We start from the raw sequence: 26,165 nt of genomic DNA, 5'->3' as shown, positions 1-26,165 counted from the left end.
TGGACTCTCCCGTGACCAGGGGGCCCTTGAACTTTCATATTCCTACTGTGTAGGCGGCTCAGATTCTTAAGCCCCCACCTGACCTGTCCTTTTTCTGAATCCTCACTTGAGGACATTTTCACCATTGATTCTCAGAAAGAGTGGAAGAGAGGGGCAGAGAGAGAGAGGTAGAAACACTGATGTGAGAGAGACACGCTGATTGGCTGCCTCCCACACACACCTGGACCCGGGCCAGGGAGTGAGCCTGCAACTGAGGTGGGTGCCCTTGAATGGAATCGAGCCTGCAAGCCTTCCGTCCGAGGGCAGATGCTCTATCCACTGAACCAAACTGGCTAGGGCTGGCCAGTGCTTCTTTGAAGGAGCGGGTGCCCTCCACCTCTGACCAGTTCCCAGAAGCTTCTCTCAGAACGTGTTCCCTGAGCCATCCTGCTTTTCTTTTAAATTTCAAATGTGATTTTTGAAAGATATGGTAAAGTCAGAAGGTGAGTGTGTGTATAGAAATGTGATGGTGGGGGAGGGAGGATGTCTAACCTTTGGGCTGCATTGCAGAGTCTAGAGATGCTTCCGTTTCCTGCGAAAGCAGTTGAGTCACAGCCTCTTTTGGGGTCAAGGAAGGGGGAAGTGGGGGAGGGGAGGGAGTCTCATTAAGGAAGCCTGGGCAGGGAGGGGAAAGGGCACTTGGATCAGACCCCAAGTCCAGCTGTATGACTTGGAACACATCTGTAAGTCTGATTCCTCGTCTGCAACCTCCCAGCATCGGCAAGACAATCAAAGGCGGTAACTGGGGTGTTTGGCAGGCTTCAGAGGGTGGAAAGCCCGCTCCGTGTGTGTAACCGTCATCATTATCTCCCACTGCAGAGTCACAGCACGCTGGAGCCGGGAGGAACCTTCCAGATCCCTCCGGGCTGGGCTGCTTATCTCAACAGCAGCAGCTCCACATCTCTGAGGCAGCAAAGCTAGAAGCTGTCGTTTCAAGGTAAGATTTTTTTTTTTTTTTAATGTTTGATTACGAGTTAGAGCGAATGTTTTCAGAATCCCAGGTCTGGAAGGGACCTGTGAGCTCACACCAGGGTTTCTCAATGGGGCACTTCCTGCATTGTTGTCTTTGGAAGGGACAGGGTTCTCTGTTGTGAGGAACTTGCCTATTCAGTGCAGGGCACTCAGTGCCCGGGCACTTGGGCACTAGATGCCAGGAATGTCTTCTGGTCGTTGTGACAGCCCACATCTCCCTCCCCTTACTCCCATTTTCATACACAGAGGATTATGCACTAGTCCAATTCCTCTTTTTACAGGCAGAGGAACAGGCCCAGAAAAGGACTCTAGCAAGAGGGAGACTGAGTGGAGACCCGGATGCAGGTGTCCTGACCTATCCCATGCCCCGTGCCCCATGCCACACTGTGGGTTGGCACAGGAGGGGCCAGGCTCTTGGGCTGCTCACCAGCCAGCATTTGTCGGGATTTTGGGCTCTGAGCACTGCCTCGCCGGCCCTCTGGAGCTGGATGAGGGCCACCCTCTGACTTTGGACTCATCCAGTCTGCTGTGCCATGCACTGTGCCCACATGCACTTGGGGCAGCGTCCAGAGTCGCACGCATGGGGTCCAAAGCCACTCACCCGATGTCTGTGGGGTGGGAGAGGTGGCCGGGCCCTGGCTGAGAAGGGCAGGGAACCCGAGTTCAGCATTAGGCCACCAGTGGGCCAGCAGATCCCTGCCTGGCCCTGATCTGAGAGGCATCCTTAATTTGACCTTGGAATCTAGCACTGATTTCTGTGGCTGTGTAAGGGTCAGAGCTGGGGTGGGGATCCTCGTGGGGAAGTTAAGGGCTGACATGTGCAGGGATAGGTCCTAACATCCCTAGCCCTTTGCAGCTCATAATTCCTTCTACTGGGATTTCTCTTTGATTTTGACATCAGGGCAGACCTTTAGGGTGAAGGAGCCAGGAATTTTACACCCATGTTACAGGTGAGGAAATAGGCTTACGGTGACATAGTGAGTCAGAAGCAAAGCCAAGCTAAACCTCTTTCCTGCAAAGCAGGTAAAGGTGCAACTCAAACTTCTGTCATTCCCTTCCCTGTGGCCGGGCTCTGTGCCCATCCCTGTGGAGGCGGGCCTTTGGGATGCCCTTATTCTCCTTGGCCTGCCTCTGAGCCCTCTGGGCAAGCCCGGAGCAGGAAGAGCTCACAGGTATGGCTGCTGAATCCACAGCCAAGAGGTGCTGGGCCATGGGGGGCTTCCATGAGACACACTGTGAATGTGGTGATGGCGCCACTGCTGCCCGGGCATGTAGGTCAGTACTTAAAACTCATGTGGTTTCACCGGAACACCCAGATTTCTGGCTTCTTTTGGAAATGAGATACTGGGCAGCACAGGGCCTGCTCGTGAGCCTGGCACGTCTGCCAACACCCCACGACTGGGCTGCCAGTCCAGCAGGTCTCTGGGCCTTGTTCCAGAGTCAAGTGAGTGCCTGAAAGATCTTCTAATTTTAAGGACACTTTGGAGTAAGTGTGACAGTTTTTCTTGTTAAGTAGGCAAAGCACTGAGGAGAGACCAGTGGTGACTGAGAACACTGATGTGCGTGAGGAAGGCGCCCTTCGCGCCTGTGTGCTGGAGGAGATGCAGCTGGAGAAGAGCTCCTCCTGGGAGAGCCATGGCTTTGGAGGAAAGTGCCAGCTCTGGAAGGGCAGTGCCATGGGCACCTAGCATTCCGAGGAGGCCCAAACCTCCTCGAGAACCAGGAGAGGGGGGTGGGAGGAGAAAGAGAGGTGAGAAAGAAGAGAGGCAGGAGAAGGGTGGAATCTGGTTGGGCCACATGGTCCTTCCCCTCAGATTTCTGCACCTTCTGAAGTTCTATTAAAATTCAGGAAATGGCCCGGCCGGTGTTGCTCAGTGGTTGGGTATCAACCTATGAACCAGGAGATCAAAGTTGGATTCCTGGTCAGGGCACATGCCTGGGTTGTGGCTCGATCCCCAGTAGGGGGCATGTAGGAGGCAGCTTATCAAGGATTCTCTGTCACCACTGACGTTTCTATCTCTCTCTCCCTCTCCCTTCCTTTCTGAAATCAACAAAAACCTACTTAAAATTCAGGAAATGCTTGACGAGCAAGAGGGGATGCTGGTGAACCTGGCCATGGCTTGAGGCTTGCCCTGGGAGATGTGGGGAGGAACAGAGACAGTGTCTGTGAACCGGGAAGTGGACCGCGCCTACAGGAAAGGCCTGGAAAGGCCAAAATCTCTAGTAGGCTCAGGGCCTCCCTACCTTGGGGGTGTGAGGCAATTCTTCCAGGATTTTAAGACCCAAGAGGTCCCAGATGATACTGGGATGCGCATAAATATGGGTTGACTTTTCACACACCTGATTTTTTGTAGAAGCAGCATTACTGAGTGGAAAGGTTTGGTGGCCAATCTTGGGCAAGCAAGCTCTTTCCCCTCTGAGGTCCCTCAGTGCCAACATTCGGTGAATCTGGGATGGTGACACCAGATGGAAGCCCGTTCCTCCCAGGCTCGGCTCCTGGAGTCTGGTGTTCTCCCACCCTCAGCAGGATCAGGATGCCGAGATCCTGTATGCCCCCACCCGGCCGGGCAGAAATCCACAGGCCGGTTTCCCAGGGCGCAGGTGGGAAACCCTGAGAGCAGAAACATGCTTTCTTCCTGTAGCCCTGGGTGAGCCTGACCACACACAGCTTGCAGTCTGGGCAGCAGGCAGAGGCAGGAGGGTCCCATGCAGGGCCTCTGGGGAGCCTCTTGGGGCACTGACCCAGGCGGGCAGGGGATAAACAATGAAAGCAGAGCAGAGAGAGACACAAGGGGATGAAGAGAAGGGGAACTTGTGTCTCAAAGATGCTGATACTATAGTGTCAGATTCTGAGATTTAATTAAACCCTGAGAATAAACAATAATAAGAGCTTAATGAGGGAAGAGTCATTTGGTCCCTCTGCGACTGGACCCCACATAAAACTCTCTACCCTCAACTCCCATCAGTAGCCTCATCTGTGGCCAGGCCCATATCCTCCCCTCCGGTCCTTTACTAGGCTTGTCCTGGTCCTGAGATGTCCTTTCTTTCTTTCTTTCTTTCTTTCTTTCTTTCTTTCTTTCTTTCTTTCTTTCTTTCTTTCTTTCTTTCTTTCTTACAGAGAAGAAGAGAGAGGGATAGAGAGTTAGAAACATCAATGAGAGAGAATCATCAATCAGCTGCCTCCTGCACACACCCCACTGGGGATGTGCCCACAACCAAGGTACATGCCCCTGACTGGAATCGAACCCGGGACCCTTTAGTCCGCAGGCCGACGCTCTATCCACTGAGCCAAACTGGCTTGGCGAGATGCCCTTTCTTATACCACTGTGTGCACTGCACCCATTCCTCCATCTGTGAAATCTTCCCAGATCCTCTCACCCTGCCCTTGAGGCCCAGTGCTTCCTGCCTGTCTCTCAGGGGAGGGCCATTGTCTCTGTGTTTGACTTTTTGCCACTCCTCTCTCAGCACCCTCACCATCCCCTCCACCAGCTGTCTTCCCCTTCCCCACTTACTGTCTGCTCCTTGTGTGCCAGATTCTGGGCTAAGGATGTCATACACACATACACACTGTCCCATTTCATCCAAATAATCGCCACAGCAGTGGGCTCTAATATAGACCTGGGACTTGAGCCCAGGTCTGCCTAACTCCCCTAATCTTGGCTTTATACACAAATCCAGAACTGCCCAGACCCCTTGGCAGTTGAGCTGGCCCTTCTCAGCCTAGCCTGGCTATGTCCATGGCACATCTCTCTCTTTCTCTCACGGGGTCCGCTGCTAACGCACTGCATGGCCATGCTGGAGTTCACATGACTCCCTGTTTGGTGTGGGATGGGAGGTGGCAGGACGAGGGTGTGAGGATGGAGCACGTGAGATCGTGGACGAGCTACTGCAGGCCATCACTGCTGTGCATGTGTGCTCAATCTAATGGTTTTCAATGTCATTAGATCTGCCTGACAACCATAGGCATTTAGTAGGGCCATCAGTCTCATTCCCATTTCGTGTAGAGGACAGTGAACCTGGGAATAGGCTGTAACTCACCCAAGGTCACACAGCAAGAAACCTGAGGACCTGGCATTTGAGCCGGGTGTCCTGACTCCTAGCACATGGCCTTTTCTGTTGTTTGAGCTCCTCCCTAGAACTCTGGCTAATTCTGAGAATCTCAGCTCAGCAAGGAGAAAGGAAGCTGGCTGCCAGGCCAAGCCTCAAGTGTCCCCTCTTGTGATTTCTGCTGCAGCTCAGATTTTAGTTTGCCCTTGGCCAAAAGGCAGCAGGGTAACACCGCAGTGCCCTGGGTAATGGATAGCCACTGGCTTTGCCTCTGGACCAGGGCTGGGACCCAGGTCCATCACATGCTCACTCTGAGCCCCAGGTTCTCCTTTGAGAAATGCTGGAGTCACCTGCTTTGAGGGTTGTTCTGAGCATCAAGCAAGAGCCCGGAAGACAAAAGATTACATTGTCCAAACACCTCCCCACCCCCCATGGCAATGTGCACAAGAACAAAGCATCCATTTCATTTGCCTGTTGTCATTCAGGGAGCACACGGGTTGGGAGCCCCAAAAGTGCAGTGTTGGTTCCAAAGTGGGATGTTGTAATTGGTGCTGTGCCACCGCTGGCTGTGCCGGAGTCCTGGCAGCCACAGGCCCTGGGAGAGTGTCCATGCCCCTTCACTCTGTAGCTTGTATCTCTGGGCCAGTTTCCTTGTCCCCTGCCAGTGCTTTCTCTTCTGCACCATGATGAAGTTCCCAGGGTGAACATGATGCTCTGATTCATTATAACTTCAAAGCTGTTCTCAACTCATCTCACACACATCCATTAAGAACGAATATATAAATATAAACATGTATAATGTCTTTGGAGGTCATACCATTCACTTATCCTATTTTGTGAAATTACAGAACTTTTGGGCTTGAAGACACTTACGCAAGTGTTTTTCCCCTCCTCAGTGTGCAGACCCTGCTAATAAGGTGACCAGATCGTCCCGCTTTTGGCGAGACAGTCCCGATTTTCAACAATTTTTCCTGTGTCCTGTGGCGTTTTTAAAAAAAGTCCCGATTTTTGGAAAGATTGGAAAGATTCTTTCCAAAAATCGGGACTTTTTAAAAACACAGTGGGACGCAGGAAAATTGTTGAAAATCGGGACTGTCCCACCAAAAGCTGGATGATCTGGTCACCTTATATTAAGAGCTCATCCATCCTTTCTTTGCACACCTCTGGTGATGAGACTCACTAGCTCCTAAGGAAGCCCAGTTCATTTTGGGATATGGTCTCTCTCATCCTAAGCTGAAATCTGCATCCCCAGAACTTCCCCCAGGTCCCAGCTCTGCCTTCTGGGCCCTGCTCCTCCCGTGGCCCCAGGACAGCCCCTCTGAGGCTTAGAGACAGGATTGTACCGTTTTGAGTCTTTTCTTTGCTGGGTTGACATCACTCTTTCCTACATGGCACATTTCTTATTCTTTTTCCACACTTTCTCTCTCTGGTCTCCAAGGGAATCTGAATAGGACAAGACTGGTGTCCCCTCCTGTGCCTAGAGCCCTATGCACCCGGAATACTGGTGCTTGGGACACACACACACACACACACACACACACACACACACACACACGGATCTAAGAACCATATACCCTATGATGCAGAACCCCTGAGAGTTCTCTCTGCTGCCCAGGAGAAATGCCCTGGTGGCCCTAACGACACTTTAGGGCCTCCTTTTCCAAGCAGGATGTTCCATCAAGTGGGCAATCCCCAAACAGGCCACCCTGGAGAGCATTATGCTAAGCGAAATAAGCCAGTCAGAGAAAGACAAGTATCACACGATCTCACTCATATGTGGAATCTAATTAACAGAAAAAACTGTTGAACAAAATACATCTAGAGACATAGAAGCAGGGAACAGACTGTCGAATCTCAGAAGATGGACATGGGTGGATGGGTGGAAAGAGATCAACCAAAGAATTTGTATATATATATATATATATATATATATATATATATATATATATATATATATATTGCCATGGACACTGACAATGGGGTAGTGGAGACCTGGGGCAGAGGGTAGGAACAGGCTATAAGGGGTCAATGGGAGGGGAAAAAGGGGACATATATAATACTTTCAACAATAAAGATTTTTAAAGAAACAAAAACAAAACAAAACAAAAATAGGCTACTAAAGGCTACTGGTGCATGGTCATAATAATCTCACCAAAATAAATAAATAAATAAATAAATAAATAAATAAATAAATAAATAAATAAATAAATAAAATGAAAAAGGCCCAAATTAGCAGGGCAGGGGAAGTGGGCAATCCAGAGACAAGACAGGGTTGGGGAATAAGAACAGAATATAGAGCCCTGGCCGGGTGACTCAGTTGGTTGGGCATCATCTATGCACCAAAAGGTTGCTGGTTTGATTCTCGGTTATGACACATGCTCAGTTGTGGGCTGGATCCCTGGTAGGGGACATGCAGGAAGTAGCTGATCTATGTTTCACTCTCATGTGATGTTTCTTTCTCTCTCTCCATCTCCCTTACTCTCTTTCTCTAAAAATCAATTGAGAAATCTTTTTAAAAAAGGAACAAGAATGTATATTTAAGAAGAATTGAAGTTGTATATTTTTCTTATGAGCCAAAGATGTGACACAGCTAAAAGTAAGTATATAATCATCTCTAATGTTAACTTAGCATTTTTCACATACATAATCACATAAACCCCCACAACAATCCCATGCAAGGTAGGATAGAAGTATCAGCCTATTTTACAGATGAGGGAACTGAAGCTCAGAGAGGTTCGGTGGACTGACCAAAGGGAATGAAGGAGTGGCAGAGGCTAGCGCTCCCCTGACATCCCCTCTGTTCACCACAGTTCTCAGCTTCTTTACAGGTAGGAGTCACATGACTAATTCTGGCCAATGGGCTTTGGGAGGAAATGGCATTAGACCCCATGGGCTGAAACTTAGATGAGCTGTCAAGAGATCTGTGTGCGGCCTCACGTTTGGGCCCAGATCATTGAGCTGCCTCAAGGAAGAGGGCTCCACTGGAGGTCACCAGGATTTACAAGCGAACTTTGTACGAGAGAGAAATAGGCCTTTGATGCATTCTGTCGCCGAGATTTAGGGGTTCTATATTAACGCAGCTTAGCCCAGCCTATCCTGACTAATATAGAAGGGTATAGAAGGGCAATTACATTTGTTTGTACGTTATCACATGTCAGGCATTGTGTGAAGGACTTTGCACATGTCACCTCCTGCAATCCTTGACGCTATGAGAAAAGGATTACTCTTTTTCTTTACGGCATGGGAAAACGAAGACACAGAGAAGTGAAGCCGCTTGTGCCGAGCCATTAAGGTATGGACCTGGGATGCGACCCTGGGTCTATCTGATTGGAACGCCTCTATGAACTCTGGTGATTTGCAGAAACAGATGGCTATTGTGTTCCAACACCCTGTTGGGCTAAACGCTTCCTTTGAAGATGAAAGATTGCACAGATTGCTTTTCTCATTCAGATTTTATGCCTGAGTAAAATCCTTGTGCTCTGATTTATTATAGCAACACTGATTTTCCAATTTTAAGACAACAATGCAGCTTGAAATAAAATGGAAAGAAAACATTGAAACATTTGAAACTCGGTCTAGATCCTTATTTCATTTTGTTTGAACTGATCAGGGCCTGCCTCATTTCTCCCCTTGCCTCCGGTCTCCCCGGCTTGGATGGCCTGCCAGAGCCACCTTTCTAACACAGACTCTAAGCACGCTCCCTCCGGCTCGGAATCCACCAAGGCTCTTCGTCCCCTCCAGCAGCTCTTCCCAAATTACTGTCAGAATATGTCAATGTAAACATGCACCGTGAGAAAGGGCTCTGTGGTCAGAGAAATTTTGGAAATGCTAATTAAAATTTTTAATTAAAGTATTAAACTACAGGATTTTTCAGAGCCTTTAACTTGCCAAAGCCTAAGAGGCAGATGTGTAGTTGCTGGGATTTCTTAAACATTTGGATCATGGAATCCCCCCATTCCCTTTTATTTTGGGACAGCCAATAGGATTAATATTCTATGTCATGCTTTGGGAGGATGTTGGCTTTTAAGTTAAAGTCTGAAATTCTCAGCTTAACATTCAAGCCCTCCCAGGATTTGGTCTTAGGTCAGCCTCCGATCTGACAAAGCCTCATCTCTCTGTCTACCCCAGGGTTCAACTCCCCTCCCCACCCATAACATCTTCCTGTTCATCCTGTCACTCAGTCCTAAGTTGTGAGGCTCTCTGAGCTGTAACCTGGAGAGAAAACAGGATTGAGGAACAATGTCAGAAACTTCACACAATGCGCCTCTATTTGGGAGAATGTTAAAAACACTCTATTAGTGACGTGGCTGAGATGAAAATGGGAATGATGATTGCATGACTAATTGAAAGCCATGTGTTTACCGAGGCTCAAAGAATCCCTTTTAGAAATGGAAACTGGGCATGCATATGCCAACGAACAAGGCAGAATGGGTGCACATTGGAAACAAAAAGCACCAAGATATGCTGGGCAGAACCAAAGATATCAACGTAATTAATAAAGTAATTAACATGCACAGGAAACGCAAAAGCTGCCAGGAGGCTGATAAGAGAGGGCTATTAAAAAAAAAAAAAAAAAGAAGAAGAAGAAGAAGAAGAAGAGCAGTGTAGCAGGCAAGTGAAATGAAGTTTTGCATTTCTTTTTCATCACAGACCCCAAAATATTCTATGGGTAATAAATAGGCCTTGACTATCTGCAAAAATACCAGTGAGGCTGGGGCCTAGAATTTGCTGTCCACCTTCTGCCTGGCAAAATAATCAGCTCGAGCAATCGTCAGCCAGCCAGTCACCTAGAATGTGGGGAGGTGCTTAGACTAGGATGGGAGATCTGTGCCAGGTGTATGGCCAAAGGCAAAGTGGTGAAGGGTGCCAATCTTGGGGCCAGACTGCCTGTGCTCTAGTTCAAAGTCTGGCACTTGGGACCTGCAGCTACTATTTAACCTCATTGTTGTCATCTGTAGAATGGGTCTAAACATAGTACCTCTTCATAGTTTTGAGGACTGAATAGACAGATACATGTAAAGACCCTAGGCCAGCGCCTGGCCTGAGTGAATGGCTCCAACAGGGTCAGCTGTTACCACTATTATCCCCCCATGGCAATCCAACCAAGGAAAAGCTTCCTGATAACATAAAAGTTCAGAAAATGTTTCAAAGTTTTCATTGAGAAAAGCAGACCAAACTTGAGTCCCATCATGTTGTTTCTCCTGTGTCTGGTTCCTGGGGTGTTTCGAGAAGAGCAGGAAGTTGGAGCAGGCATCTGAGGAAGGTGAAAGATGGTAGCTCATTAACGGTCTTGGGCTCTGGGATTTTGGGTGAGTCTGTGCCTCAGTTTCTCCGTCAGAAAAATGAGAGGTCTGTTTGGGTGATTTCTTATTTCCTATCAAGTTCTGAAATTCTGAGTCAGCACTAGCTACACAGACAAGTGATTATTAAGAGAGCAACAGTGATGCTCCTTGGAGGCTCTTCCTCTTCCTCCTCCTCCCTGGCCATCTTCCAGCTCTGTTCCTGGCGCCAAGGTCCTCCTGAGCCCTCAGGTAGAAGCTGCATAGTCATTGGGCTACAGTGCCTCTCTCATCAACATGCCCACTTACCCTGTGCCCTAGGCCTTAGGCCTCTGTCTGTCTCATCAACAGGGCACCATAGTCCCGCCCCTGGGGCTCATGCTACCTGTGTATTCTAGAACCATCACTGACTCTGTACTCACCTGCCAAATGGGAACAAAACTCTCTCTGCTGAAGTTGATTGTGAGGATTAAAGAAGTGGAGTAGGTGATTGTGCATTAGAAGGTGTAAACCTATCCCAGCATGCACCACTGTTCTTTAAGACCTCCTTGGGAGGCTGGCAAGGTAGTTTTTAAATTTCCTTATGGAGTCAGGAAGTTCTGAGTCATGGAATGGGAACGGAAGTCACAATGATTAAAGCCCTGTGTGTCCCAGTTAATGCTCATGGTAAGCCTATGAGGGAGGAATGGGTAATTCCTTATGGGCACTGGGGCTCAGAGAGGGTGAGTCACTCACCCAAGGTCACACAGCTAGGAGGTGGCAGATATGAATAAAATTTTTAGATTGCAGTGTTTATGGCTACCCCATCATTCTTCCAAAGCTCACAGTGCAGGAGCCTGGCTGGTGAACACATTCCATTTCCTTGGCATGGGAATGCATTTCCAGAAGCCTGCCATATATTTTTAATAATTGGTATGAACACGAAATCTCTCGTCTGCCAGCTTCCTGTCTGCTGGAAGACGCAGATAAGAAAGAAAGAGATGAGCAGACATAGGAAAATCCTCCATACCCGTTGGCAGAACTCACTCCAGCCCGGAGTTACCTTTCTCGATTGAATTCTCTGAGCCTTCTGTGTGTGACTCATGTAAATGACTTCTTGGGTGAAATAAGAAAACACCATGTGTGGATGTTCATAGTCTCGCTCTGGCAGCTCTGGCGATAATGGCTCAGCGTGGGGTCTGCAGCTTGTGTCTGGGAGTCAGATTTGATTCCTTTGAGATTTCTGAGCCAGGACCATGCTGGTCTGGTATCCGGGGGCCCAGTGACAAGGAGCCAGATACAGGAAAAATAGCAAGATGAAGGACTAGCTCTGAGAAAACTCAGAAGCAGGTGGCCGAGGGCCAGATAATAAATGATGCTTCAGGTAACAGCTGACATTTGTTGAGCACCCTTGACACAATAGGCACAGGGCAAGTCCTTTCTAATTCTCCCCAAAGACCTGTAAAGTGGATGTTATTAGTATCTAGATCCATATTGTGGATGAAGAAATTGGCCTCAGAAGCGAAGTCACCTACCATATTAGTTTCCTAGGGTTGCTATAGCAACTTTCCTCTAACTGGGTGGCTTACAACAATGGGCATTTATTCTTGCATAGTCCTGGAGGCCAGAGGTCTGAAATCAAGATGTCACAGGGCTGTGCTCCTCCCTCTGAAGCTCTGGGAGAGAATCCTGGGCCTCATCCAGTTTCTGGTGGCTCCAGACACAACTTGGCTTGAGGGTGCATCACTCTGATCTCTGCCTCCATTTTCAAAGATCTTCTCCTCTGTGCCTGTATCTTCTCTACTTCTTCTTCTTGTAAGAACACCGTTCATTAAGTTTAGGGCCAATTGAAATAATTCAGGGTAATTTTGTCCAAAATTTTAATTATATCTGCAAAGACCCTTTTACTATGTAAGATCATAGCCACAGGTTCTAGGGTTAAGGATGTGAGTATATCTTTTGGGGGCTCACAATTCAACCCACTCCACTTATCTAACTTCACACAGTCAGTGGCTGAGCTGGGATTTAAAGTTAAGCTTCACTCCAGAGTCCATTTGCTTGACCAGTAAGGGCTAAATGCTACCCACTTACCTGCTGTGTGACTATGGGCATGCTATGTAACCCCTCTGTGCCTCAGTTTCCTCATCTACAGACCGAGGATAAAAATGGTAACTACTGCATGGGGTTGTTGTGAGGATTGAATTGACAAGGTAAGGCACATAGAACAGTGCCTAGCACACAGCACGCACTTAATAAAAGCCATTGCTATTATTGTTACCAAGACTACACAGCGTCTTTGGAACTCTGGATAGAGGCTGAGCAGATGGCTTCTGAGGATGATGCTGGACTGGGGCACAATGCTCTCAGATATAATTTGCTAGGTTTGAATATCTGCGCATAAGTGCTTCACTCTTATTCAATAGCAAGCAGATAATCACAGATGTGAAAGAGGGTTAAACATTTACACTTAATGGAGGCTAATAATTTTGAAAGCATCAATGAAGAGAATGTTTCTTTAAAACAAAACCAAATAGAACACAGAACTGATGTGGAAGAAGCAGGAAGTATAAATAGGCCAATAGACCAGTCTCAGCTGAACAGATCCCCAGTTATTAACACCACATGGCCTGGCTCGAGACAGTACCAATGGTAGCCAGGTCATTTTAGGCCCATGAGTTCACCTCTCCAGTCTTAGTTTCCTTCTCTCTAAAGTGGGGATGTCCAGGTGCTTTGTAAACTGCCTACTGCAGAAACTTGAGGCCTCTTGTTATTACAGTATGTGTTTGCCAACCGTTGAGTATCTGTACCCAAGTGGGGCAGACCTGGGGTGAGGGTTCCAGTCTGGAGGACAGGGGAGTGGGGACTGGGCACTGAGAATTGGGCAGCCCCGAGATGATTGCTGTTCCCTGAACTCTTAGGAGGGGACCACAAGTTCTATCAGTGTCCTCTAAACTGAATTGAGCATATTTGGGTCTTGCTAAGTATTCTGTCCTATGTCAAGGTCAAATGCCTCCGCATTTGGAGTTGAATCTATTGGTTCTTTATGGAGAAACTCCAAAGACAGAAAATAATGAACTTCTCGCCAAGAGGCTAGTGGTTCCATTTCAGAGCCACCGTGGGTGCCGAGGTGCCTGGACACTGTGTTTCCCTGGCTCTTTGTGGTTTCTGTGGCTGGTGGCTTCCTGCAACTGCAGGGCAGCTGTGTTAACTTGCCTAAATTTCTGGTCTGGACTTGCTCACCCTCTACCCCCCCCCTGCAATGAACCATGCTGCAGAAATAGAGATCTTGCAGTTTTCCCTTCGTTCCTATCCCTTGCTTTCTGTCTTCCACTGGGGAGACAATTATTCAAATGATGATTTAAGGATTTTCAGAAAAACATGACACTGGGGGCTCATTAAGCTCTGTAGGGTCGCACACGTGAACCCTGCCAGGTGGCCCTCTCTCTGAGTTTGCATGTCATTTGTCACCATCACATTCTCCAGCTGGGGTGGGGGGTGAGGATTGGGAAGACACTATGTGGATTTCTGGTTTCCTGAATTTAGGCTTTTCTTCTTTTATACTTTAGCCTTACACGGATTGTCCTGAATCTGTTTCTAACTTTGGTTTCCTAACTGCAATCCCAGGCCCTTCCATGAGATTGGTGGAGGTCTAGTCCAGACAGTTTCAACTCTGGCTGCACACTAAAACCCATGACCCATGGCAACTTCTAAAACATCCCAATGTTCAGGCCTCTTTCCAAACCAACTCAGTCAAAATGTGTGTGTGTGAGTGTGTGTGTGTGTGACCTGAGTACCAGTATTTAAAAAGGGTCTCTTCTGACTGATGCAGCCAGGATTAAGGACTACAAATCTAAACTATCTTTGAAATAACCTTCCTCTTTTTAAAATATTATTTACTTTTCCTTTCAGACTCAACATATTCATCTAATAATTTAAGCCAGCTGCTGGACAACTGCATCATCTGGTCAAAGGTGGTTAATGCTGATAAGAGTCATGATATGGAAGCTTGTTCATTTGTTCATCCATTCACTCGTGTATTCCTCTGCTCATCATTCACTTGTCTATTCAAGCAACATCTATTGAGCACCTACTATGTGCCTGCCAGACCCCTTGCTAGGGATGGAGCACTGAGCAAGAAATACAAGGCCCTATTTCATGGAGCTCACATTGTAGTGGAGGAAGACAGAAAACAGGTGAGACCACCAGGGATAAAAGATGTGATGAAGAAACAGGGCGAGGTGAGACAGAATGTCAGAGGCCAGTTAAGACTTGTTAATATTGTTAACAGTAATTTTTCCCAAATTGATATACAAATTCAGTGCAGTCCCTAAGAAAATCCCACTGCCTTTTGTGCATACATGGAAAAACTGATTCTATAAATCATCTGGAATTTCAAGGGACCCTGAATAGGCAGAGCAATATTGAAAAAGAACTAAGTTGGAAGACACACACTTCCCAATTTCAAAGCTTACCACAGCTACAGTCATCAAAACAGTGTGGTACTGGCATCAGGACAGGCATATGGATTGATGGGATAGAATTGGGAGGCCAGTAATAAACCATACATCAATGCTCAACTGATTTTCAATGGGCATTAGAAGAGTAGTCAATGAGGAAAGAATACTCTTCAACAAATGGTGCTTGGACAACTAGATATCCACATGCAAATGAATTAATTAGTATTACTACCTGATACCATATACAAAAATTAACTAAAAATACATCAAACATCTAAATATAAGAGCTAATGTTATACAACACAGAAGAAAACTCAAGTGTAATAAATCTTTATAACCTGGATCAGGTAATGGTTAGTTACTTAGCTATGATACCTAAGCACAAACAATCATAGAAAATATAGGTAAATAGATAAAAAATATATAAATATGAAAATAGATAAATTTTGAACTTCATCAAAATTAATTTTGTATATATCACCAGATACTATTGAGAAAGTGAAAAGACAACTCAGAATGGGAGAAAATATTTGCAAATCATGTATCTCATAAGGGTATAATATCCAGAATATATAAAGAATACTTATAATTCAACAACAAAAAGACAAACAATTAAATTAAAAACAGGACTTGAAAAGACATTTCTCCAAGGAAGATATACAAATGGCCAATAAGCACATGAAAAGATACTCCGTGTCATTAGTCATTTGATAGTCATTCTCATCAAAACCACAATGAGATACCACCTCACATCAGCAGGATGGTTATAATAAAAAAGGCAGATAAATAACAAGAGTTGGTGACAATGTAGAGTCATTGGAATCCTTATACATTGCTGGTGGGAATGAAGAATTGTGCAACCACTGTGGCACTGTTTAGTAGTTCCTAAAAATGTTAAACAGAGTTACCAAGTGAATAGGCAATTCTACACATACACACACACACACACACACACACACACACACACACTCCCAAGAGAATGGAAAACATATATTCACACAAAACTTGTTATGAATGCCCATCACAGCATTCTTAATAGTAGTGGAATTCAAAAAGTGAGAACAACCCAAATTTCCATCAACTGATGAATAGATAAAGAAAATGTGGTATCCTATATAATAAAAGGCTAATATGCAAATAGACTAAACGGCAGAATGACCGGTGGCTATGATGCGCACTGAGCACCAGGGGGCAGACGCTCAATGTAGGAACTGCCCCTTGGTGGTCAGTGTGCTCCCCCAGGGGGAGTGCTGCTCAGCCAGAAGCTGGGCTCAAGGCTGGTGAGTGCAGCGGCAGTGGTGGGAGCCTTCCCTGCTTCCACAGCAGACATCTCCCAAGGGCTCCCACTGCCAGCGGGTGCCGGCTGGGCTGAGGGACCTCTCTGAGTGCACAAATTTTGTGCACTAGGCCTCTAGTATCAATATAAGGGAACATTATTCAGCCACAAAAAGGAATGAATAACTTATATATGCTACTATGTGGAGGAACTTTAAAAACATTCTAATAACTGAAAGAAGCTAGACACAAAAAAGCCCCACATAGTCTATGATTCCATTGATATGAAATATTCAGAGTTGGCAAATCCACAGAGACATAAAGTAGGTTTGTGTTTGCCAGGGGCTGGAAAGGAGAAATAGGGATTCATGGGTAAAATAATCAGGGTTTCTTTTTGGGGTGATAAACTTATATAGAATTAGACAACGTTATGAATGTACTAAAACTACTGTATTATACATTTTAAAATTGAATTTTATGGTATGTGAATTATATCTAAAAAAAAGACTCCTCTGCTATGTGAGAATAGATTGGGAGGGCAATTAGTGGGAGCAAGAGCCTACTTATAAAGTTTTGGTAATAACAACAATAAATAATTAAGTGGCTTAAACAATAAAGATGGTTGTTTATTCTCATCCTACCTCTTGTCCATTGTGTGCCAACTGTAGCTTTAGCTTAGAGTGCCCCCTTCTGGACGCCAGGTGATGAGAGATGGTGGTACTTTAGCTCTCAGGGGTAGCAGTGGAGATGGGCAGAGTGATGGATTAGGATAGGATTTGGCAGTAAAGTCTGTAGGACTAGGACAGATTTCAGAGAATACTCTATAAGATGGCTCTAAGGCTGGATTCATTCAGGTATTTAACTAATATTATTACTGAGTGTGTACTATGTGCCAGGCACTTTTTCAGGTGCTGGGGATACATCAGTAAATAAACTACAACCAGCCCCTCTTTCCATATTCTGATGAAACTCACTTTCTAGTGGATAGGGTGATGTTTGTAACAGCAATAGGAAGTTGGATGGACTTGACAACAGTAGTTGTTAGGGCTGGACATCAATATCTGCTTTTCTCTCTCCTCTGGGCATATGGTAGGTCTGTTCCTGCCTGCCCCACTGAACTCATGCATGGAGAATTAACATGTTCCGGCCACTGAAATATGAATGGAAATGAATGGGAACTCTAAAAGTCATGCACTCTTCCCCTACTACCAAAATCATCCCAGAAGGTGCTCCACCAGCTATATCCTGGACTTAAAAAAGCTAAAGACAAGCTATATTTGACCCACCATGGACAAGTATCATGATGAATAAAGTATCTTAATTGTTTTAATCCATGAGTTGCTCATCTTTTATTGTTGTTACCACAGTAAAACCTAGCACAGTCTGACTAATACATATTCTTGCTCACTTTTTCACCCATGAAGTCTGAATTCCAACCTAGCTCATATTTTAGAAAAGGAAAGCCAGTACCTCAGCACAGTAACTCAAACTTAAAACCAAAAGTCAGTCTGCAGGCACATGCCATAGAGAAGATGCCACTCTGTGTGTGTCTCATCTTGCCCATCAGACTGCAGTCCTAAAGGGAGCCTGAGTATGGTGGCCACTTAAGTGCTGAAGGAGTGCCCGGTTGATGCATCATTTACAAAGAGGTGCTTTGGCTGGAATTCCCCCACCAAAAAAGAGGAAACGTCTTTGTGGGTGCCATAGCCTGTGTTTCTGCTCATATGGATGTGTGGAAGAGTCATCAAAATGTAAGGGCTGTCTTTGCTCAACAACTGGAACAGCTTTACCAGGACACGCAGTGGTCAGAAGATGCCAGTTTCCCAGCTGTCTGCTCCATGGACTTGAGAATTTCTAGTAAACAGCACATCCCCTGGAGAGCACCAAACAGGTGAGACCAGAGTTTCCCCACTTCCGGGCTGTCCCGTGGGTGCCCATGGTGGTGCTGTGACTTTTGTTTTGTGTCTTGAGGGGTCTCTGGAGCCCAAGTGCATCCCAAAGGCACAAGGGATGCCATCAAGGAACATGAAATAAAACTCAGTCGCTCATGAATCTAATATGCCTCTGACATGAGGTGTTCCAGAAACTCGGCTGTGGCTGGCGGAGGCCTTCTGTCCATAATGGTCCACAGCTGACCACAGCCTGGGCTGAGCCAGGACCCGAGCCAGAAGGCCAATGTCTGTGGACATCCTTAAAATGTCTCTCTGGCATATCATTCCAATTAAATCGCACCTAATGTTCTCATTTTAATAACTTCATCTGCAATTTACATCTTGCTCCCTCTCCCAAAGGGCCCGAGGCAGCACACTGTAAATGCCCAAACACGCAGGACAGTTAGAGAAATAAATGCAAATGATCAGTACAAGAGATAATCCTCCAGGAACCTAAGATAAGATGGTCATTGCCCAGAGTGCTGAATTTGGCTCCAACTTTCTGGCAGCCAAGGTTAAAAAGAGAGTGGCTTACTGAATTACAATTGCCTGATTGAAGGAAGGAAGTAGACACAAGTTCATGGGGAGAGCACATTTCCTGGTGCTAAATTCTGCTAGGATCTATCCTGTGGCCCTTTATCTCAGGGGCACTAAGTCACACATTGAACAATAGTCCTTTATAGAAGATGCTGAATCATTCTTCAACTGGCAGTGTTAGCACCATAAATGGGCCCTTGATAAAAGGTGAGGGTAGTAATATTAAATTAAATTGTGACTCAGCAAATACATTTCTTGGAGAATCTGGCTTAATGGGCACAGACAGATGGATTGAAGTTGGACATATGGTGGCATGGGGAGAGAATTCCAGCGGAGGGGACAATTTATTCAATAAATATTTACCGAGCACTTAATCTGAGCCAGGCCCTGCCAGTGGGTGCTGGGGACACACAGATGGCCTTGGCCTCTGAGGAGGTCATGAACTGGGGGGCCAGGTACACAGGCAGATAATTACCAGTGGTGTAAGCAGAAAAGGGGCAACAGGGTGAGATGGGGCCTGGGCAGAGGCATCCAAGGAGCTGCTGGCCCAAAGACTCCTGGAAAAGATGCTTCTGAGCTCTGCCTGAAGGTCAAGCAGGGATTTTTCACATGAAGCTAGCATATGGGGATGGAGGGAGGAGGGAGAGGAGAGCATTCTGGGTAGAGAGGGTAGCACATACAGAGGTTTGGAGTAAGGGAGAGTGTGATGCTATGAAGTGCCAATAGCTGGGATGAGGCTTGGAGGGAAATGGGGCCAGATCCTTGAGGGCCTGCTGAACGCACTGAATGTGGGTTTCCTCCTCTAGCAGATGGGAGAATTTTATTTTATTTTATTTGATCCCCTACCCCCCTCTGATAGATGGGGAGAATTTTAAATAGGAGAATGATAAGATCAGAGTTTCAGATAACACAGCCCTTTCCTGAGAGGAGTCTGGCTAATCCAGGAGGCCCTCAGCTAACATGAACTTGGGCTGCAATTGGCTGGGGCCCCAGCTTAGCCATCTAATACCTTGTGAGTGACTATGAGTGACAAAGACTTGTCCACTGTCATGGACGGGTAGTGATGACCCATCATTTGGAATGTGACCCTTAGCATTCAAGCCTTGGGCCACCAGGCTGCCTGTGAGCAGCTCACAGAGCAGAGAGGATCCTGATCTTCAGCTCATCCTAGCCATTCTAATGTCGTTTTATTTCCAAATGAATAGAGCAACATGGGGCTTGGACAAGCTTTATGAAGATACCAGATGTTTCTAGAAAGTGTCTGCTTTAGGATTTTCTAGAGCAACTGTAGAGGGAGGTAGAAAATAAGAGTTAAACTTATTTAAAACTATGTATTTGCCTCTTCCAATATCTGTTTCCATAGAAACAAGTAGAATAAGCCACCAGTTTCAAAGCCAAATGTAATCCATGACATCCAAACCCCCCATTGCTTTCACAAAAAGGTTGGTAAAAGTATAGAAAATAGAGGGGAAGTTTGAAATATTCCCCTCTCCCAAACTGTCCTCAACTTGTCACTGACCAAATATCCAGAAAGCCACAGAACCCAGAATGCAGGGGATTCTTGGCAGAGCTGCTTAGTAGCCTGTGGAGACAGCCTTCCGTCATCTCCACAAGTGAACTCGCCACGCACATGGCTCCCGTGGGTGACTGCACTGTTTGTAATCCCACCTCTTTTGCCACTTGCCTGGGAAGCAAATGGCGAAGGCCTCAGGGAGTGCAGGCGGCCTCAGGGTGCAGTCTCAGTGGCTGCCCTGTGGCTCTTCTGGGTCTCAATGTTCAGTGACCCTGAGTGCTGCCCACCATTTCCTCTGTTTCAAAACCATTCAGAATGGCCAAGGGGAGGTATTGGTGGTGACCTAGTATAGAAGGAAGGCTTGGGAACAAAACAAACCACCCTTCCACCTAGATTCACAGGCTGTCTTCATACCATCAGTATGCACTGCTTTTACTTTTGGGGAAACTGACTCAAATTATTTTTCTTAAAAGAAAAAAATGTCCCAGATGGGTATGTGTGTGTGTATGCACACACATACACAGTGTTAATTCTTGGGTTTCATCTTACTTGATCTAAAAACAGCATTTGACACACTTCATCAAAACGCTCTCTTTGCAACTTTCTTCCTTTGGCTTCTTAGAAACCAAACTTATCTGATTTTCTTCTTATCTCTGTGGCTCTCCCTACAGGTCTTCTTTGCTATTTCCCTCCTACCTCCTCCATCTCCAAACACTGGCATGTGTGGTTGAGGGAATGTCCTTTGTCCTCTTCTCTCCTCCATCTGTTTCACCAGTGGAGAGGGTAGCACGTACAGTCCCCGCTCCCACTGGAGCTCTCATCCAAGGCTTTCAATCTCATCTCTGTTGTCTGTATCCAAGTTCCCATCTCCAGCCCACACCTCTCCCTGAACTCCAGACCTGTATGTCCCACTCCTACTCCCATAGCCTCTAGTCAAGTAGGTGTTCAAAATGGGAGAATTTTCCCCCTTTTTTCCAACAATACAAATAACATTTTAAAATCTTTTAAACATACTTGGCAGGTTTATCCACACCTGTTATAGCTGAAGTGCAGAAACAGCCAATATTCCTATCAGACTGTAAAGCAGATGAAGGCAAGACTGAGATGAAAAAAAAAGGAACACCAAGTACCAGCAAGGGGCTGAGTCATGGGTGGAGCACCATTCAGTCCTCACCTTGATCTAGGACTAGGACATTTGTCCCTGGAGACTTCTCCTTCCTTCTTCAAGTTTCCCCTATGCATGGATTGCTTTCTCTCCTGTGCAGGCCTGCGCCCATGGGTGGCTCTCTCTTCTGGCTACTCCCTTCCTTTCTGACCACCATTTTGAAGTCCCCTTCCTGGCTTCTCCTTTGTTCCCATCACCACTTAGTGGCTCCCAGGGCTCCAGTGAGGACATCTTCATTTCTTACTGTATCATTCTCTGGGGACCACACTCATTCCCTCAGCTCCCATCCTCCATGTGTCCCTCCCCCAAGTCTCTATCTACTGGACAAACTGCTCCGTTGTGTTTTAGGACCTTGCATACAATCTTCCAAGCTCTTCCGCCACTTCTCATTCTGCACCCTGCCTCACTGAAGAGACCCACCATCCACCAACCAGCCAGAGATCTGGGCATTGTCTTTGCTGTCTCCAGGTTCCTTCACCTTAGAGCAGGGGTCCTCAAACTTTTTAAAGTGGGGGCCAGATCACGGTCCCTCAGAGAGCTGGAGGGCCGGACTATATGAACTACTAATTCCTACTGTAACACCTCGGCTGCGCTCACTGCCCAAAAAACCTGGCGGGCCGGATCAGACTCCTCTGTGGGCCGCATGTGGCCCGCGGGCCGTAGTTTGAAGACCCCTGCCTTAGAGTCAATCAATCATCAAGCTTTGTCATGCCTGCTTACTTTGCTTACTTAATATATCTCAAATCCACCTACTTCTTTTTGTTCCATTGCAACTGCCCTGCTTTGAGTCGCCATCAGTTCCTGCTTGGATTATAGCAAAGGCCATCTCTGAGCCATCTCTGGGCTCCAGCCTCACCTCCCCATCTGTTCTCACCCTGCAGCCAGGACAAATCTGATCATGTCACCTTCCTGATTAATTGTCTTTAACTTTGAAGTTTTAACTTCTCTGCTTAGCACACATGGTCTGCTCTGTCTGCATCATCTGCCTTCCCTGTCATTTCCCCAAAGGTACTCTTGGCTTTGGTCAGCAGAACTATTTTATATTTCATGCTTAATAGAGAGAAATTAGATGCCTTCCCTAAAATTGGGAAGAAGGCAAGGATGCCCCCTCCCACAACTCCTATTTAACATTATACTGGGAATTCCAGCTAATGCAAACATAAGACAAGAAAGGAAATAAAAGGTATACAGACTAGGAAGGAAAAAATAAAACTGCTTGCAGATGACCTGATTGTTTAAGTAGGAAGTCCCAAAAAATCAACAAAAAACCCTCCTGGAATTAATAAGCAATTACAATGAGGTTGTAGAACCCTAGATCAACATACAAAAATTGATTGCTTTTCTATATACCAGAAAGGAACAATTGGAATTTTGAACTTAAACAATACTATTTATATTAGCATCAAAACCAAAATTACTTAGGTATAAATCTAACAAAATATGTGTAAGATCTATATGAGGAAATCTACAAAACTCTGATGAAAGAAAAAAGTAGATCTATATAAATGGAAGGACATTCTATGTTCACGGATAGGAAGACTCCATATTGTTGAGATGTCTGTTCTTCCCAGCTTGGTTTATGCAGATTCAGTGCAATCCCAGTAACAAAGCAAGTTACTTTGTGGATATCAACAAGCTGATTCTAAAGTTTCGATGGAGGGGCAAAAGAACCAGAACAGCTAGCACATTGAAGAACAAAATCAGAGAACTTTGAGACTATTCAACTTTAACACTTACTATAGAACTATGGCAATCAAGGCAGAGTGGTATTAGTGAAAGAATAGGCAAGCAAACCAGTGGAACAGAATAAAGAGCCCAGAAAGAGACCCACACAGATACAGTTAACTGACCAATGACAAGGATGCAAAGGCAATTCAGCAGAGAAAGGGAGTATTTTCAAGACACAATGCTGGAACAACTAGGCATTTTTTTTGTGAATAAAAATGAATCTAGACACTGACTTTGCACCTTTCACAAAAATTAACGCAAAATGGATTAGAAACCTAAATGTAAAATGCAAAACTGTAAAACTTCTAGAAGATAACAGCAGGCAATCTAGGTGACCTTGGGTTTGGCAATGAATTTTTAGATGCAACAGCAAAAGCATGATCCATGAAAGAAATTATTGATAAGTTGGAATTTATTGAAATAAAAAATTTCTGCTCTGCAAAAGACAATGTTAAGAGAATGAAAAGACAAGACATAGACTGAGACACAATATACCTGGCAGGTAACAGAAGCTATGTAAATGTTTATTGCATGACAATGAATGAGGATGTGGCACTGGAAGGCCTCTAACAGGACTTCAGAATCTGTTTTCATCCTTTGGATACTTGCATGTACTCTCACTGGGAGAATCGCCTCCATGGGTTCTCCCTGTTATTTTCAAACCCTTCATTCTGTTTCTTTCTTTTTTTCTTTTTATCAGAACCTATGCAATCTAAAATAATTATTATTTGTTTGCATGTTTTTGAGCACCCACTAGCCTGTGGGCAACATAAAATCGAAGGCTATGGCTGCTGTGCTCACCTGGATCTCCCCAGTGGAAGATGGAAGATGTGTGTGGGGTGCCGGGCTGGGCAGTGAGGGAGATTGCTCAGAAGTTTCCCGGCCCTGGAGAAGCTGGTGGTCCAGCAAGGGTGGATGGGGTGAGTCAGGGATGCACTCAGCACAGATGAACAGCATGTGAAATGTCCCTACAGAGGAAATGGGGATGGGAGTAGGGAAATGCAGGCTTGTAAATGCAGTGGTAACACAGGGGCCTGGAACTGAAGTTCATTTACTTGTCAGAGAAGGTCCCAGAAAGGGTAAGCATGGGCACAGGCTTGAAAATGAAACACAGAGCAAGGGCTGTGAGTGGAATCCTGATGTGTTCATAGTATCCAGAACAATCTAAGGCATCTGAGGCAGGTGAGGGGAAGAGGGAACAGACCACAAAGATCTCTGATCACCTCTCCCCTAAGTGTAGGTCCTAGAAAAAACAGCCCTGTGAGGAGAATTTTGGACTCCCCGCCCCCTGGGCATGCTGCTCAATCATTACACTGTGTCTGACAGACGAGGGTCTGACAGAAAACAAATGACAGCTTAGCGCTGTTTGGTGGATAAACAACAATAAATCGACAGGCCTGTGGTTCAACAAATCAAAGAGTTCTGCTACCATGGCAACAGAGTGACAGGGCAACCCTAAAATAAGAGAAAAAGAGGAGCAGGCCAGAAAAGGTTCAGAGAGGAATCTCAGCAGATAACTGAAGGAGACAGGGCATCTGAGTTGAGAGCCAGAGCTGGCTCTCCACCAGCCTGGCCTGGAAAGGTCTGGATGCCCAGGTGGGACCCTCCCCTATCCCAGACCCAGTTTTCTCTCTACACAGAGAGGCACTTCCATGGCAGCCCTCAGCTCCTCAGTTTGAGAACCATTGCTCTGGAAGGTCTGATAAGGGCTAGGGTTCTATGCACAGAGCTTGAGAGCAGCAGGACTTATTATAGAAAAGAAGGAAGAAAGGGAAGACGATGACAGCAAACCATCACTTGTACGAATCGGACTGCGTAAGGCTAACCGCCTTGAAAAGGTCCAGGGGGACAGGCTTCTTAGATCCATTTCCGGAGTTGCTGACTCAGGCTGACTCCAGCTCCACAGCCTCTCCCCACCACAGCCGGAGCCTGGGGATCCCTAGTGAATGCCCAGGCCCCACCTTAACCTTGAGTGAAGGTAGCCGTGCCCCATGTCCTCACTTGCCCTTGGGCTCAGCATCAAGCATCTGTTTTCTGTCCATCTGCCCCACTCCAGGTCTTCCCTAGGGCTCTTTCGACTGGCCTCTCTTTCTTCTCTTTCTTTCCTCAGTCGGTCCATGACTGTAATTTTAGTCCTCATCTGCAGAATGTGGAAATATTCCCCTGTCCTACTTGCTTCACAGATCTGTGGCCAATGACCAAAGGTCTATGAATAACCCTAAAAATGCAAAGTGCTGTCATGTGTTGAAAAGCAGGGTAGGGTAGTGGATGAGAGGGTAGTCAGTGGTGTTGCCACTAACCTGCTGAGTAATCTTGGTTAAATTATATAGCCTCTCTAGGTTTGTTTCCTCATCAGATAAAAAACATTTTTATTGATTTCAGAAAGGAAGGGAGAGAGAGAAGGAGATAGAAACATCAATAATGAGAATCATTGATCAGCTGCTTACACACACACACACATACACACACACACACACACACACACACACACACACACACCCGCCACTGGGGATCGAGCCAGCAACCTGGGCATGTGCCCTGACCGGGAATTGAGATGTGACCTTCTGGTTCATAGATTGACGCTTAATCACTGAGCCATGCCGGCCAGGCTGTCTCCTCATCGTTAAAATGGGATCACACTGCCCAGCAGGTGGTGGATGAGGAATTCCCTTGGGGTGGGGTGGGGAGGAGGACTGCTCCTTTGCCACCTGTTGGGATGAATGGTGACCAGATAGCACCTCCCTTCTGGAAACAGCTTGCTACCCAGGTGACCTCAGCTGAGCTCCTGCCCCTTGATCCATAGGCACAGCCAGTCTGGGATCTGTCTGGGTCTGTCGGGTCTGCTTCCTCCCAGGATGTACACCTAAAGCAACGGGACGAAGGCAACAGCCCTAAATCCCCCTCCTAAATCCATGCTGTTAGAAACTGCGTCCTCGGCCACCACTCTAACTGCATCATTTCTCACTGTGCTGAGCAAACCCTGTCCATCTCCAGACAAACGATGCTGGGCATCATCTTTGGTAAAAAACCTTCTTGACCAGAAGGATAAAAACTTCTGGCCCCAATGCATAAAACAATGATTTCCAGATTAGTTTAAGAAATCACACTGAAAGCCACAAAAAAATTTCCCTAACCATGCAGTAGGAGAAATGGAAAAAATTCCAATTTTCTCATCAGAATTTACTACTCCATAGAGAAATCACAGCATACAACACACCCTGTACAGCGGGCTCTTTCTACCTA

The 26,165-nt window shown here is 46.2% G+C and overlaps 1 protein-coding gene and 1 long non-coding RNA gene across 2 annotated transcripts in view; one reads left to right on the top strand and one right to left on the bottom strand.

Annotated features, from left to right (window-relative positions):
• The window catches only part of GABBR2 (gamma-aminobutyric acid type B receptor subunit 2), a 309,555-nt gene that overhangs the window by 26,271 nt on the left and 257,119 nt on the right, over window positions 1–26,165 (bottom strand). The gene's annotated exons all lie outside the window — the stretch shown is intronic.
• Window positions 15–18,088, top strand: LOC311630066. The gene is made up of 3 exons (XR_014796307.1): window positions 15–976; window positions 14,226–14,287; window positions 17,142–18,088. It is a non-coding gene; the product is annotated as an uncharacterized lncRNA (long non-coding RNA).

This window comes from Pipistrellus hanaki (genome assembly GCF_964339955.1).
Source record: "Pipistrellus hanaki genome assembly, chromosome: 11".
NCBI classification, from domain to species: domain Eukaryota; kingdom Metazoa; phylum Chordata; class Mammalia; order Chiroptera; family Vespertilionidae; genus Pipistrellus; species Pipistrellus hanaki.
The sequence above is the reverse complement of the archived record's forward strand: the minus strand, read 5'-3'. Positions and strand labels throughout refer to the sequence as shown.